A 14,690-nucleotide genomic window follows, 5' to 3' on the forward strand; every position below is an offset into this window, starting at 1 on the left:
AATTTTATATGTCATCCCAGCATTTGCAATGTTTTATTTTTCTCTGTCTTAAGGGTTGTATAAAGAAAACAAACTCTCACATTCCCATTTATGTATGTATGTATATATATATATATATATATATATATATATATATATATATATAATATATATATATATATATATATATATATATATATAATGTGGAGATGATGAGAGTTTCCTGCAGTCATCATAAGGTAGAAGAGAAATATAGAGCGATCAGAATTATATTTTGGATCTGAAAGGCCACGTCTTAATTTGCACTGAACAAATTAAGACGCCGAAAAGGATCTTCTCTATCTGACTGGATGCCTTCTTTGGATGATTGATCGCGACAGGAGAAACGTCAATATTTGGCAATCTCTCTCTCTCTCTCTCTCTCTCTCTCTCTCTCTCTCTCTCTCTCTCTCTCTTCTCCGGGGATTCTGCGACGACATGAGAGCAGAAGTTTTTTGCCAAAAATTGAATGAAAGTCAGGGAGACTTATTTCCAGTTTGGGGCTTGTATGAAATTTAGCTGAATTAGCTGCATTAATTTTAATGAGAGATTTTGCTACAGCATAAATATTACTTTTATTATTCTTTTTCAGAAGATGACACCTATTCATATGGAAGAAGCCCACAGGGGTCAATGACTTTGAAATTGAAGCTTCCAAAGAATATGGTGCTCATTAGGAAGAAGAAAGGGGAGAATACAGAAATACAGAAAGAAGAGATCTCGCTTGTTAAGAAAATAGAAAAGAATAAATTAATCAATTAACAAAAAAAAGACAAACATGCATTCAAATAGAATAGGTAGTAATGCATTGCATCTTCACTTGAACTTTTGAAGTTCCAATTGCACGACATCTTCAGGGAGACTGTTCCACAGTCCGACGGTGTGAGGAATAAGGGACCTCTGGAGCTGAGAAGTTCGACAGCGAGGCACATTTGCTGCATATTGGTGCTGCTGTTCAGCGGATCTGGTTGCTCTCGGTAGGAAAAGGGGAGCAGGGGTCAACTTAAAATGTGAAAGATCTTTGTTGGAATGCAACGTATGAAAAATGGACAAGCAAGAGACCATCCGTCGATGGTCCAAGTCATAACTGCTAATGTTAGGAAACAGAAGCCTACCACCACGGGCACTCTATCTAAAAGAGATAAATCTCTGCCAGGAACAGACATCCACACCGGAGAACAGTACTCTAGTAAAGGAAGGACAAATGACCCCAAACAAGTTGCATTAATTTTATCACTGTTATAAATATAGGAGGCCTTTCGTACAATACATAACTTTAGTGCGGCATTTGCTCAATAATAAAGAAAAGTTAAGAATTTAAGAAAATAAATAAGAAACGATGAAAGGCCAGCAGACCACATATGTGAGGGGTTGTTGGCATGCGAGGAGGAGGACAAAAAATAAGGAAAAATGAACAAGAATAGATATGATAAATGGAAACAGGGTGAAAAGGAGCAACAGATAAAACTAACGGTAATTAAAGTAACTCTTGGTGACAAGTTTGGAAAATATTCGAGAAAATTGTATCACAATTTTGAAGTTAACCAAAACAGAACTTTTCATGTCGTAGCAATCCAGAACCGAATTTTCCTAACTTGTTTTTATTATTCATAACAATATTGCAGAGTACCATAGTAGCATCTTCCTTACACTACATTCTTTTTGATTAACCGGAACCAGTAACGGAACAGATTTTGAAGGCACGCAGGACTTCTTCATCCAGCTTAGAATTCGCGATGAACCTACAAGCAACGCCGCCTTAAAAACGAAAGCGCAAGGATATTGCACCAAGTAATTTAGTAATTTAGTTGTGGGAAACAAAGCACATAACTGATAAGAGATAAACACAATGATGGAGACTGATGGACGGATGATTAACTTTACTGATTAAATAGAATGTCTGGATTACTAAGCGACAAGCAAATTACCAAGGATGGAATGAATGATCGTGACTTCGTTTGACACTTGAAAATGTTTTTCTTTGGATATGATGGCGTCATTAATCCCCACAACCCTTCTTGAAAAAGGGCTCCGGAAAATCTGAATCACTAATAATCACATCACCTTCTCCCGTTCTGTTTCTCCTGGTCTTTAGGCCTCTTCGAGATTAGGGCCTCTGCTTACCCATCACGCTGGCTGTTACGTGAAAAAGAGAGTAGAGTTATAAAAAGGTGAGGTTACAAATAAGCATCCCTGGATCGCGCTTCGGTAACAGAGTGAGGAGAGCAGAAATTTGTTTGGTCCAATTCTTAGGATGCTTTCATAAAAATCCATCACCTTAAAAATACATTACCTTATTTCGCATTAAACTTCGCATGTACATTATACCGGACTAGTAAAACCATTTTTTTTTATCATTTATTTCCACATGTAAATGAAAACTTTCAATTAAAAAAAAAAATGTTGATCATGAAGGAAAATTTGGATAAGAGCATGGCACCAATCACCATAAGAATGTGAAAAACACTACGGATTCATGATGAGAAATAGGATTTTTAATGATCATATATATCCTAATAATATTATATAAGAAACATTACATAGAGGAAGATATCCTTAAAAAGACAAAGAAAGGAGATTCCCAAAATGCAGTGTTCGGTCTTCAACCAAAATCATGAACAAGGGAAGATCTAGATTATTAATTATTATTATTATTATTATTATTATTATTATTATTATTATTATTATTATTCAGAAGTTGAACCCTATTCATATCGAACAAGCCCATAGGGGCCATTGACTTGAAATTCAAGCTTCCAAAGAATATGGTGTTCATTGGAAAGAAGTAACAGAAGGTAATGGAAAATATAGAAGAGATCAGTCATTAGAAAAACAGATAAATTAACAAATAAATAAACAAATACAAATGTGAGTAAGTTATTAAAATACAAGGAGAACTGTATTAGGGTAGTACTGTATTGCGTTTTCGAATTGCACGATATCCTCAGGGAGGCTGTTTCACAGTCCAACGGTGTGAGGAATAAAGAACCTCTGGAACTGAGGAGTTCTACAGCGAGGCACATTTACTGAATATTGGTGCTGCTGTTTAGCAAATCTGGTTGCTCTCTCTCGGCAGCAAAAGGGGATTAGGGATAAACTGTGAATGTGAAAGATCTCTGTTAAGATACATTTTATAAAAACTGACAAACGAGAGATCATCCGTCGAAAGTCCAAACTTTCTCATCAACGTTCCGCCTCTCTGTAAAAATCACGCATAGGTTGAAGTTTTAAATCAGTTTCTCTTGAAGTAACTTTTTATTTCATAGTCAGCATCTATATTCAGTCATGAATTTCATTAAAATTTCAGCTGTCATCGCCTCTCTCTCTCTCTCTCTCTCTCTCTCTCTCTCTCTCTCTCTCTCTCTCTCTCTCCTCTCATTCACTCCTTCCATCTCAGAAGAAAAAGAAGGGAAAGAAACGTAAGCGTGACAAAGCCAGGGACCGTAATAAGAGAAATGAGGATATTCAGGAGCTTCATCTCCGGTAGAGAAAACCTGTCTCTTGCCGTCCCTTCCAGGAAAGTAAGGAAGAAATGACTTTTCGCTGGAGTTGGGAAGCCGTCAGACATTGAACAATAAATATTTTGGACAAGAAAATTTTCATTGTAATTCTGAAGGATACGACTGCATCAATATCCCTGGTTCCTCATCTAAAAAAGAGTAAACTTACATAGAATAGTCTACCAGATGTGGAAATACGGAATGCAAACAAACTGAAATATCAAACAAAAGTAAATCAGCAAGAGATAAAATAGTCATATAAACAAAATCTGTGTCAGAACATCTGGGGTAATGTAGCATGGTGCTTTATAGGACTGTTGCCCCTCGCTGGACGTCCACCCATCGGCTCCGATGATAATAGCTGCAGCGAGACGGATATCGTTCTGTTGTGAGAGAAAAGAAACGACCTTCCACCGGCCAGCAAATTCCCGAGATGTACTGTATGCTAGTATTGCACCAGCCCCGGTTTTTTTGCCATGCCCGAACGTTAGGTTAGGTTAGGTTAGGTTGGGTTAGGCTAAGTTACATCTACATTATCAGCTGATTTTGGGTGTGGGAAACATAGTGAGACTATTTTTAAGAAAATTCTATGGTTAGTTTTTAAGATATGGCGTCCCGCTTTTTTCAGGGAAAGGTCCCGGTACTCGGTTACATCTCGGGAAATTGCCACCGGCCAGGCTAACAACGTGGCACATCCGCAATGGAGACAAAAAAGAATGAATGAATGACGAAAACTTCAGGATTATGATAAGAGTCATTGTCAGTTTTCAAAAGGCGAATGTGCAAGTTTGGTTGCACAAATATCTATCTACCCTGGCTACAATGGGATCAACATAAAATCTAAACATGAGAGAGAGAGAGAGAGAGAGAGAGAGAGAGAGAGAGAGAGAGAGAGAGAGAGAGAGAGAACGTAGGTATACAATAACTTCCCTAGAAGCTCTTTAATCCCTTCACATCTGCCTCGTGCAGTCTCCATAAACAAATTCAATATCAGAGGAATCAGCTCAGCCTCCGCTTCCTGGTAAGCGAATAACCTCCAGAGGTTTACCCAGAATCGGTTTTATCCCGATGGTTGGAGATCTTAGTCAATGTATCTAGCGAGGAGAGCATTCGAAACCACTAGATAAGACTCGAGTCTGGATTAAACAGACGATGCCTATCCAAAATTATGTGTTGATAATTACGGAGAGGAGCATAGATCCATTTCTTTCATCCGAGTGCTCATTTCATTGTTATAATGACATGATTATCTTGCCGATCTATTTCAAGCTTACTTTTAATTTAGATTTGATTAAGAATGAGTTTTTCCTTAAATTTGTTTCTTTTATTTCCTCGTCAACCCGTTAAATAAGGCATTTGATTATTTATGTATTAAATGAATTATTTCTTTATTGTCTCATAAATTGAGCGAATTTTCTTTTAAGAACAATTTGCCTAACTTTTCTTCATTACATATTACATAATCCTTTCTTCTATAAATAACATTTCCGCTTATTACTCAGCTCATTTCAAATGCTAACATTGTTGCAGTATTTAGATTTCTGCTGCTTTTAAGACGTGATCATAAATATTTCTTACAGCTGGTCTTTTAACCAATTTCCTTTCAGAAAGGAAAATTAGTTCATTCGTTCAAGCGCTTCACTCTGAAATTTGGCCTCTTTTAAAATATTTTCTTGCATTGACTTCCCTATGCAAATCCTTTTGATAATATTTCAGAGATGCCAGGAAATATATACTGCCATAAATATATATATATATATATATATATATATATATATATATATATATATATATATATATATATATATATATATAATAAATATATATATATATATATATATATATATATATATATATATATATATAGTGGCCTATTATAGAATATATATATATATATATATATATATATATTATATATATATATATATATATATATATATATAGTTTAAACAATTTATTTCTTTTGATATATATATATATATATATATATATATATATGAAGCTAGATATATATATATATATATATATACATAACTGAAATTATAAATTCAATTGGCCTAAGAATTTGCCTCAGGAAAATGAACAGTTGGTCTGCAGACATGTCTCATTTCGTATATATTCAACAGTTTATATTCTCTCTCTCTCTCTCTCTCGCGATCCGATATTGTTGATAATAAAAGGGAGACATCATGAATTTTAGTTTAATTTCTTATTCTGCAAATGAACTGGAGTCTTCCAGGTTTGTAACTGGCACTATCGAAACATTGCCTTCGGGAGATAAGGAAGCGAAGAGTTTTGGAGTCGCAGTACGAGGAAAGAGTAGAAAACTTAATGCTTGCAAGAGAAAGCTTATAAGAACAGGCAGAGGATAGAAAGATGGGTTTACAGTCGCTGCTACGGATGAAACAAGATTCAGGAAGTTTATTGGTATACATCAATGAAAGTGAATGACGCAGATGAGAAGGGCAGACAGAAAAGAATGTGAGTCAAAGAAAAGGTAAAGCTATGGAAGTAGTAGAAATACTGAACGACTAGTGTGGAGGAGAAAGATTTTGTGGAAACAAGAAGCAGAATGTACAGAGGAATTATTGAAGCAACTTTACTTTATGGCAGTTTGTTGCTAAAAATACCAGAAAAAGCAATAAATAATGAAGAGGGGAGACTGCTGATGAGGATTAATTTTGAAGAATATATGGATCAGCAAACGAACGGATTTGTAAACAACTCACATAAGTAAACAAGTAGGCGCCGAAGTTCCTTCGGCGCAATCGAGTTTACTGTACAGCGTATAATGCTATATGAAAATCTCAGCCACGTCCCACGAAACTTATAGCCGCTGCCCGGTGTTGGCCTGAGTTGTTGGCCTGAGTTGTTGGCACCTATAGCGGTGCCAGACGCACGATCATGGCTAAATTTAACCTTAAATAAAAGGAAAACTACCGAGGCTAGAGGACTGCAATTTAGTATGTTTAATGATTGGAGGGTGGATGTCCAACATACCAATTTGCAGCTCTCTAGCCTCAGTAGTTTTTAAGATTTGAGGGCGGACAGAAAAAGTGCGGACGGACAGACAAATAGTCATGTCATCAGTTTTCTTTTCCAGAAAATAAAAGGTGGGTTATTGTTTCGAGGCACCAAGGGGAAGGGAGGAGGGGAGGAAGACTGAAAAGTTCCCTGGTACTCAGACTGACAGAGACTGTTACAAGAGAGGGCAAGGAATAATATTCAGGAAGAGCAACATCGTATGCATCAGTACAGAATTAAGTGATGCACCGTAACAGGTCTTAGTCAGATGTTTTTCTATCAATAAATATGCAACTGTTTGGTTGACAAAACAGTTGCATATTTATTGATAGAAACGTTTCGTGTTACTTAAACACATCATCAGTCTGTAAAATTGAAAAATACATGTTAATTCTCAAATTCAAAATAAAAGCTAAATTAAAAACAGCAGTTACATTCTTTTTTACGTTTTTTATATATTTTGTAATTTCAAAGAATGTAACCGCTGTTTTTAATTTAGCTTTTATTTTGAATTTGAGAATTAATATGTATTTTTAAATTTTACAGACTGATGATGTGTTTAAGTAACACGAAACGTTTCTATCAATAAATATGCAACTGTTTTGTTGACTGTCGTCTGCTTTGGACTCCTGCTTGTTGTTGTATACTTCCGCCTGAATGTGTATATATGTATACATATATATGTGTGTGTATGTGTGTGTACATACATACACATACATACATGTATAACTAGTATGCATGTGTGGGTGGGTAAGTGGAAGTGTGTGAAAATCAATAAATAGAATAGTATGTATTGGTAGTAGAAACAGAGACCCAACGACGCAGGACAGACGCAGCGTACAGTCCGAACTGTAGCAGAGATTTCCAGTCTAACGAATGCCCAGTTTTACCTTCTGTGGTATAATCCCATTATCTCATATTGGGAAGAGGGGTCACAATCCTCTAATAGAATATTTTCAGAAAGAGCTTTTCCAAAGCCTTCTTTGTGCAAAGTAAAAGTTGTGTCCTATTTCCATTTCAAACCGTGGTTCGAATGAATTAAATGGTCCTTTATGCAAAGGTGAACGAGAACAGGAGATTGAATTAATTCTTTAATTTCGTCCTTGGTGCAATCTGGGTGGCAGTGGAAAGGCTTTTGCTGCTGCCCGTGCTCTAAGTCCTTATGATACCACATTAAAGGCAACATGCAGATTGCCTATAAAGTCTGCTCGTTATTGATAATGACCTTTTAAAACATCAAATGAAATGCTCCCCCTTTCACGTTTTAACTAGTTCATTTTTCTTTTGTTCAAAACACAGATAACCATGTTCATTCATTTAATTTCCTCCGCAAAAGGGTTTATGGATGAACGGCATTTGAAGAAATTGGGTCATTGACACATCATCAAAATAATAATGTTTTTAGGAATTTCGTTGACTATTTGAAAGTTCGTTGCCATGGAAAGAAAATCTCGTTTTCCTTGTCTTGTTCCAGCCTTCAAACGGAAGTACACAAAACGGAGCCGACAACTGACAGACTCAGTAGATTCAGTAACTAGAGTGAAGAGTGAAGGTCACTCCTGTTCTCTCTTCTTCCAGCATGTAAGACCTTTCTCGGACCGCGAAAACGAGCCGCTTCTGACAGACTGAAATCTAAGTCACTGAGATCAGTTTACTGGGAGTTACAAACCTTTGTTTTCCAAGAGAGTTTTCACTTAGCCTTTAATATGAAGTTTCTGTACATCACCAAATGTCATTCGAACCCTATATGAGAAAGGAATTTTTGGTTTCTCTATCTACTGGAATAAAACTTTTGGAATTTTTTGTCATTTTAGGAAAATTTTCATAAAGACTGGATTTTTAAAGCTTCCAGCTAAATGTTTTAAGTGCTCTGCAACTTCAGGATGAGTCTATCTTTTGGGATTCAATATGAAAATTTCAGTTCTTGTACATGAATATCTTTATATATCGTAAAAGGAATGACCCATGATTATTGCATTAGCCGAAATACGAGAATTTTTATTCCTTTCTAAGATATAGTATCAATTTAATCCAGAAATATAAAAATCTTAACCGTGGCTGTCTATGAAGGAATGAAAAGTATCCAAGCAATGTTGTTGAGATATTTTGATTTAAGCGAGCTGTCTCATTAGTGGAAGAACTGTAAAAGACTTTCATAAGAATAGTGAAATAATTCTTTAGACAACTTTGAAAACACACACACACACACACACACACACACAGAGAGAGAGAGAGAGAGAGAGAGAGAGAGAGAGAGAGAGAGAGTTTATCGGTCTTCCAGTTGTAAAATGCGCATGCGTGACAAGGTTAAACCAGAAAGATTTTAGTATCTTACAACTTCCTCCATCCCTTTAATAACTTGAACACGGACAGGGAAAGGATGGAGAGGCTAAACTCCTCTTAGAAGTAGTAAGGCTGGAAAGGAGAGGAAACAGAAACAGGAGGAGAAACCCAAAGGTGAGTTATGGAGGAAAAGAAATAGTCACTGATCCTTACAATCATAGTGCTAAGAAGCCTGCAATCATTCTAACTTCACAGTATCAGAAAAGTCTTATTCCTGTCAGTCATCTTTCTTAACACGAACACCCTCCACACAACCAGCCCACCATCTCCCTACTTGGTACTGAGTAAGGTCTGATCGAATCAGGTCAAGCTACAAAGACAGGGAAGTCGTCGTAGGCTCTCATCACCTGGAAGAGTTATTTCTTATTGGTTTGGTTTCTTCTTGGATCCATGAATTACCCCGACAGAAATTCGCCTGCTGATGAACTAAAGAATACACTGAGTTTACACAATACTTTCTGCAATCGGTTCACATTGCAGTGAGAAGATCCGGAACCCTATCGCTATTGAACGTGTGAATAATGCATAAGCCTGCAACCAATATTCATCACTGCTGGATCTGTAATGTATAAGCTAGAATGTTTAGCTATACATGCCATTTTGTTGAAATGTTGGCTCTGAATTATAGAGAAGATATAAAATATATGCTTTCAAAGGTTGACATATTTTTTTTATTTATTTTAAATTTAAACTTTTCGTGCTGTTCTTTTTGAAGGGGTGTTGCTTTTTGTTAAAAGTACAGATTCAATTATTGACAAAAATAGTAATGAGAAAATATACCTGGAAGATATTGATTTTCAAAGGCATTTGACCAAGGGAGTTTAAGCATCTAGAATACGAAGAAACTTCCCTTTGTATAAAATCCCTAAAGGTGACGGGAATGTTCAGCAGGCGGCACCATTACCAAAAACGCTGTTACGTTTGAAAATCTGAAATGTCTCCACATAGGCTCAGATTCTTCCCCCACATCGGCTACTTTTATTTCTTCTATTTTTGTCACTAAATCCCGTTTTTTTTTTTTTTTTTTATTCTTTCCTTCCTTCTCGTGACAAACCTCTTCATTTATATGCGCATTATTATTTTGTTACCCAAATAAAATATTACTCCAAAAGTTACCCCTAGATCTTTGATCTCTCACGAAATATGTTGTCCACTTTCGGGTCCTTTCACCAATCTTTCAGTAAGTGACATCTAAATCAGTCTCCCTTCACCTAATTCCTGAACAGAAAGAAGAGTCGTTTAAAGGCTTACACCGAATTTTACCTTAGTACCTTCACAAATGAAATTGTAGCTCCTAATTCTGTTGAATTCAGTAGTTTTTCCGTTGAAGCAAGTAGGCTGCCCCTCTGTTTCAAAGCCTGTACAACGCTGAGTGAACGCTTCTGATTCTCTCTTATTAGAGCGGATCTTCCAACACCCACCGCCACCAGAAAATCTAGACCTATGACGAATATTACAATCCTTTCACTCATATAAATTATTGATAGACGGCTTATACTAAATCAAGTGCTCCTTCATTCTCTAATAATTTTTTTTTTCCTGTATATCATTTACTGAACACTTTTAATCCTAAGTTATTAAAGCATCTGACCCAATATTTACCCATAGCCTCACACAACGTAGACATAAACGAAGGCCTGTGAGAAACAACAATATGCCAACGGAAGTAACTTTACCGCCGAAACCGAGAGGGTCTTTTTAGTGCAATGTGCGAATTACTGTAACAAATCAGGCCACTCTTGGGACATGGCAACATGCCAAGTTACAAAATCATCTTATGATGTCAGAGAATTGGCTATGTATGAGGAATTTTTTTTTTTTTTTTTTTGTTACTTAACTACAGCCATTTTGTGATAACTGTCTTGTCCACTTGAAAAAGTCTCTCTTGTTGAATATCTCTGTCACAGAACTTCCGTGCTTCTTCCCTCACTGTAGATCATGATGATGGTTATAAAGAAAAATGTTTTTATCTATATGACTATTATTTTTTGAAAAAAAAAAAAAAACTATTCGTTTCCTAAAAGGTCTGATAAATTTATCTAAATTTCTTTGTCATATGTAAAGTACATAATTTTAATAATACAGTTTCTTCATATAATTTATTTTTACCAGTAGGGTATACTATTCCAGGCATACGTATCTATATTATGGTTCATGCGCATGCTAAATAAATCACAGATAGTTTTAATTTTCTGTGAAAAAAAAATTATTGAGACGGCTTTGCCTATCCGCCTGCAGTTTTTCAGACAGCACTTTTTTCTTTCAGCACTTTTTCTGTCCGCCCTCAGATTTTAAAAATTATGAGGCTATAGGGCTGGAAATTGGGATGTTGACCATTCATCCTCCAATCATCAAACATACCAAATTGCAGCTCTCTAGCCTCAGTAGTTTATATTTTATTTAAGGTTAAAGTTAGCCATAATCATACTTCTGGCACCGCTATAGGTACCACTGACACAGGTCACCACTGGACCGTGGCTGAGCTTCATGGGCCGAGGGTGAAAGTTTCATGCAGCAATATACGCTGTACAGAAAACTCGATTGCGCCAAAGAAGAAACTTCGGCGCATTTTTTACTTGTTTCATTTTACAAATGTTTTTTCCGCAAATTGTTGTTCTTTTCTTGACCCCTGGAAAGAGGACGTATTAATGGTCGTCCATTCATTAAATCACTCCTAACATCATGGTACTGTATTTTATCCACACAGTCTATCGGTAAATTAGCCTCTGATTACCGAATTAGGATTCTCAAATTTTTATGAAATTTTAGTAGAGAGGCAAATAAACGGACACAGAGAAACCATGTGCAACCTGGTGAAAATTGGACTTTGCTAAAGAAAATTATAAATTAAAGCCATATATATATATATATATATATATATATATATATATATATATATATATATATATATATATATTTATATATTATATATATTATATATATATATATATATATATATATATATATATATATATATATATATATATATATATATATATATATATATATATATATATATATATATATATATACAGAGAGAGAGAGAGAGAGAGAGAGAGAGAGAGAGAGAGAGAGAGAGAGAGCTGAACATCAGCGCAAATTATAGAACGATTTACCGCCAAACCTACAGAGAACCAAGGCCACACGAGAAATAATCGAGAAGTGTTCACACCCGTAATGTGGGCTAAGTTAGTCTAGAGAATAAGGCAGTCTTAGTGATGGAATAAAGCATTTCTCCCCCCGCTTAGTGTATAAATGACGAGGTGGCCTGTGCACTACTGAATCAAGCACGGAACAGGACATCCACCCTCCAACCCTGCCGGGAAAACAATGTGGAACATATGTCACCGAGAAGAGGGCATCATGCGTTATTCTTTTATTTTTCTCAGTCAGCGCATGAGCAGTAGGAGGACTCCATAAATGAAAAGTGGAGGTTTGGTTCCCCGTAGGAACAGCGATGTGTCAAGAGGGGGAATAATGAATCCACCGATTGGTCTTCCTGCGACTACCCTGTCATAACACCGATTAATATGAAAGGAGACCAAGGGCAGACGAAATTATGCAAACAACGACAGTAAAAGACGGACGGCAGACTGATTACTGCGGAAGAGGTATCAAGAAATTGACTGAAACTTGCCTTCGACGACAGAGAGTCTGACAGTATATCCTACCATCTGTCAGGAGGTGGAAGGCGTTGGATGCAGAGGCCGAGAGCTACTTGGTCGCAACAAGGGAGATGCGAACACCTCAAAGACGGGACACTTGGTTTACCAGAAAGGCACAACAGCCTTTCAAGAGCCTGTTCCTTGGGTGCTTCATTCGGAAAAGTATTAATGAAGTCACTGCATTATTTTTCTATCCGTATGTAGCATTAATACCCATGTACTCGAAACATGTACTCATTGTGAGTCTGCAATTAAATCAGTAACGAAATAAAATTTAAGATGATTTTCAAAATTTCCCTGTATTCTGTAATGAAAACCAAATGAAAAAGAAAACAATCATTAATAACAAAGAAATAATACGGTAACATGGCAAGTGGAATATGAAATAAGAAATGACCTTTTGCAAAATGTTATCAGACAACAACAGGAAGCCAACGTCACATGAAATCTTAAAACCTACGACAAAAATCATTAGTGCTGCACTTACGATGATAGTCAACAATAATTGCATTGTGCAAATGGAAAACTTCCCTCCATATATATATATATATATATATATATATATATATATATATATATATATATATTTATACGAGTATATATATATATATATATATATATTATTATGATTAGCAAGAATTCGCTAGCAAATTACCTCCCCCCCCCTCCTTTGTTGTTGTTGGTTGTTCATTTACTGCCAGCCGGCCGATCGATAGACCATCTGTCTATCGACTTAAAAACAAGGTTTAAAAGATTAAAGGCGCTCCCATTTTTGATAAAGATCTTTCCTTCGAGGCAAAAGTAATCTGGCTTGGGCGTTTCTCCTACAGGCCAAAACCTCCCCTGCGGGCAGCAGGTGCAATGAGTCAAAGCATCTGTGTTGGGCGCACCCCCCCTGTCCCATAGGAGGGATAAAGGCAAAAAGCCCAGAGGTCTCGACACACACACGCGGGCTGGAAGATATGGAGTGAACTTGTGAAGACGTCCTCAACACCTGGCCCCATCGATGCCCTTGCATCCTAACCACGTGGCCCTTTCAAAAGTATACTTCTCCTCGTGCCCTTCAACCGTATCCCTCGAGCCCACACGCCATTGCTTGGAGTTTCGAGGAGTCCCCATCGCCTTGCCCCTTTACGGAAGCCCTTGCATCTCACCACGTGGAAGAAACTCGCCCTCGGAAATCGCAAGTCATCCACGGACCGCCTTCTACGCGCCCTCGGAAAATCTGCTAAGGTAAAGTGCCCTGGAAGAGCCCCATTTCAGTCACGCTTTTGTCTCGTAATATTTTCTTAAGGAGAAAGCCAGAAATCTCCCTTGTCTAATGTCCGTGCGCCTCTTGCATCGGCAGTATTAATTCTTTATTACTCCTTTGGCACCCTCAGTGCAGCCTCAATTCATTATTCTTTTGTCTATTTTCATTACTGGCGTATAATGTGCATATCTCTCATTTCAGAGGGATGCTATTTCGTGGAAGCTTCTCGGACTGTGGCTGGAATTCCCCAGTTTCATTCAACCTACTGAGTTCCTCTTTCCCGTACTAATGTCATTTATGTAAATACACTACTTTAAATGTGCCCACGTGTTTTACGTAATATTTCCCTCAGTAACCAGAGCCCTATGCTCATATGAAATTCTCCTTTGTTTTCCTCTTTTTTTTTACGTTTTCCCGTACCCACGAAGTCAGAATCACAAGGCTAAATTAACTTAAACTGTTGCTACCTGTCTCACAGAGCATATTTCAAACTAAAACCACGGAAAAACGTAAAAATGGCGACCTGGCCATAGATCTCGTTTTGCAGTTGCAGTTCCCCTAGTGTTGCTTTATTGCATTTGCAACTTGCCAGATCAGCTATTAGCAAAGCTAAGCTGGGTACGAGACAATTACGAACCTTTTGTGTAAAACCAGCACACAGATCCAGAAAATTCCACGTAAGTAATGTGTTAATCTTAGCAAAACCCTTTTACAATCGTGACTGTTCTAGGAATTAGAAATAGGGACGCATGTAATCACTGAGAGAAAAGAACCGCCGTATTAGATTCGTTAATGCATGCCTTTCAGGATAGGTAGTTAGGAAATAACCAGTGCTAACCATCCTTTGCTTCGAGGAATAGTGCGAAATTCCTCTGTGTTAAAATCTTT

At 36.9% G+C, this 14,690-nt stretch overlaps 1 long non-coding RNA gene across 1 annotated transcript; it reads left to right on the top strand.

Annotated features, from left to right (window-relative positions):
• The first annotated feature begins 13,464 nt into the window (after nt 1-13,464).
• Nucleotides 13,465-14,124, top strand: LOC136830070 (uncharacterized). Its single transcript, XR_010850548.1, has 2 exons — nt 13,465-13,783; nt 14,004-14,124. It is a non-coding gene; the product is annotated as an uncharacterized lncRNA (long non-coding RNA).
• The last annotated feature ends 566 nt before the right edge of the window (nt 14,125-14,690 follow it).

Source organism: Macrobrachium rosenbergii, chromosome 46 (assembly GCF_040412425.1).
Source record: "Macrobrachium rosenbergii isolate ZJJX-2024 chromosome 46, ASM4041242v1, whole genome shotgun sequence".
NCBI classification, from domain to species: domain Eukaryota; kingdom Metazoa; phylum Arthropoda; class Malacostraca; order Decapoda; family Palaemonidae; genus Macrobrachium; species Macrobrachium rosenbergii.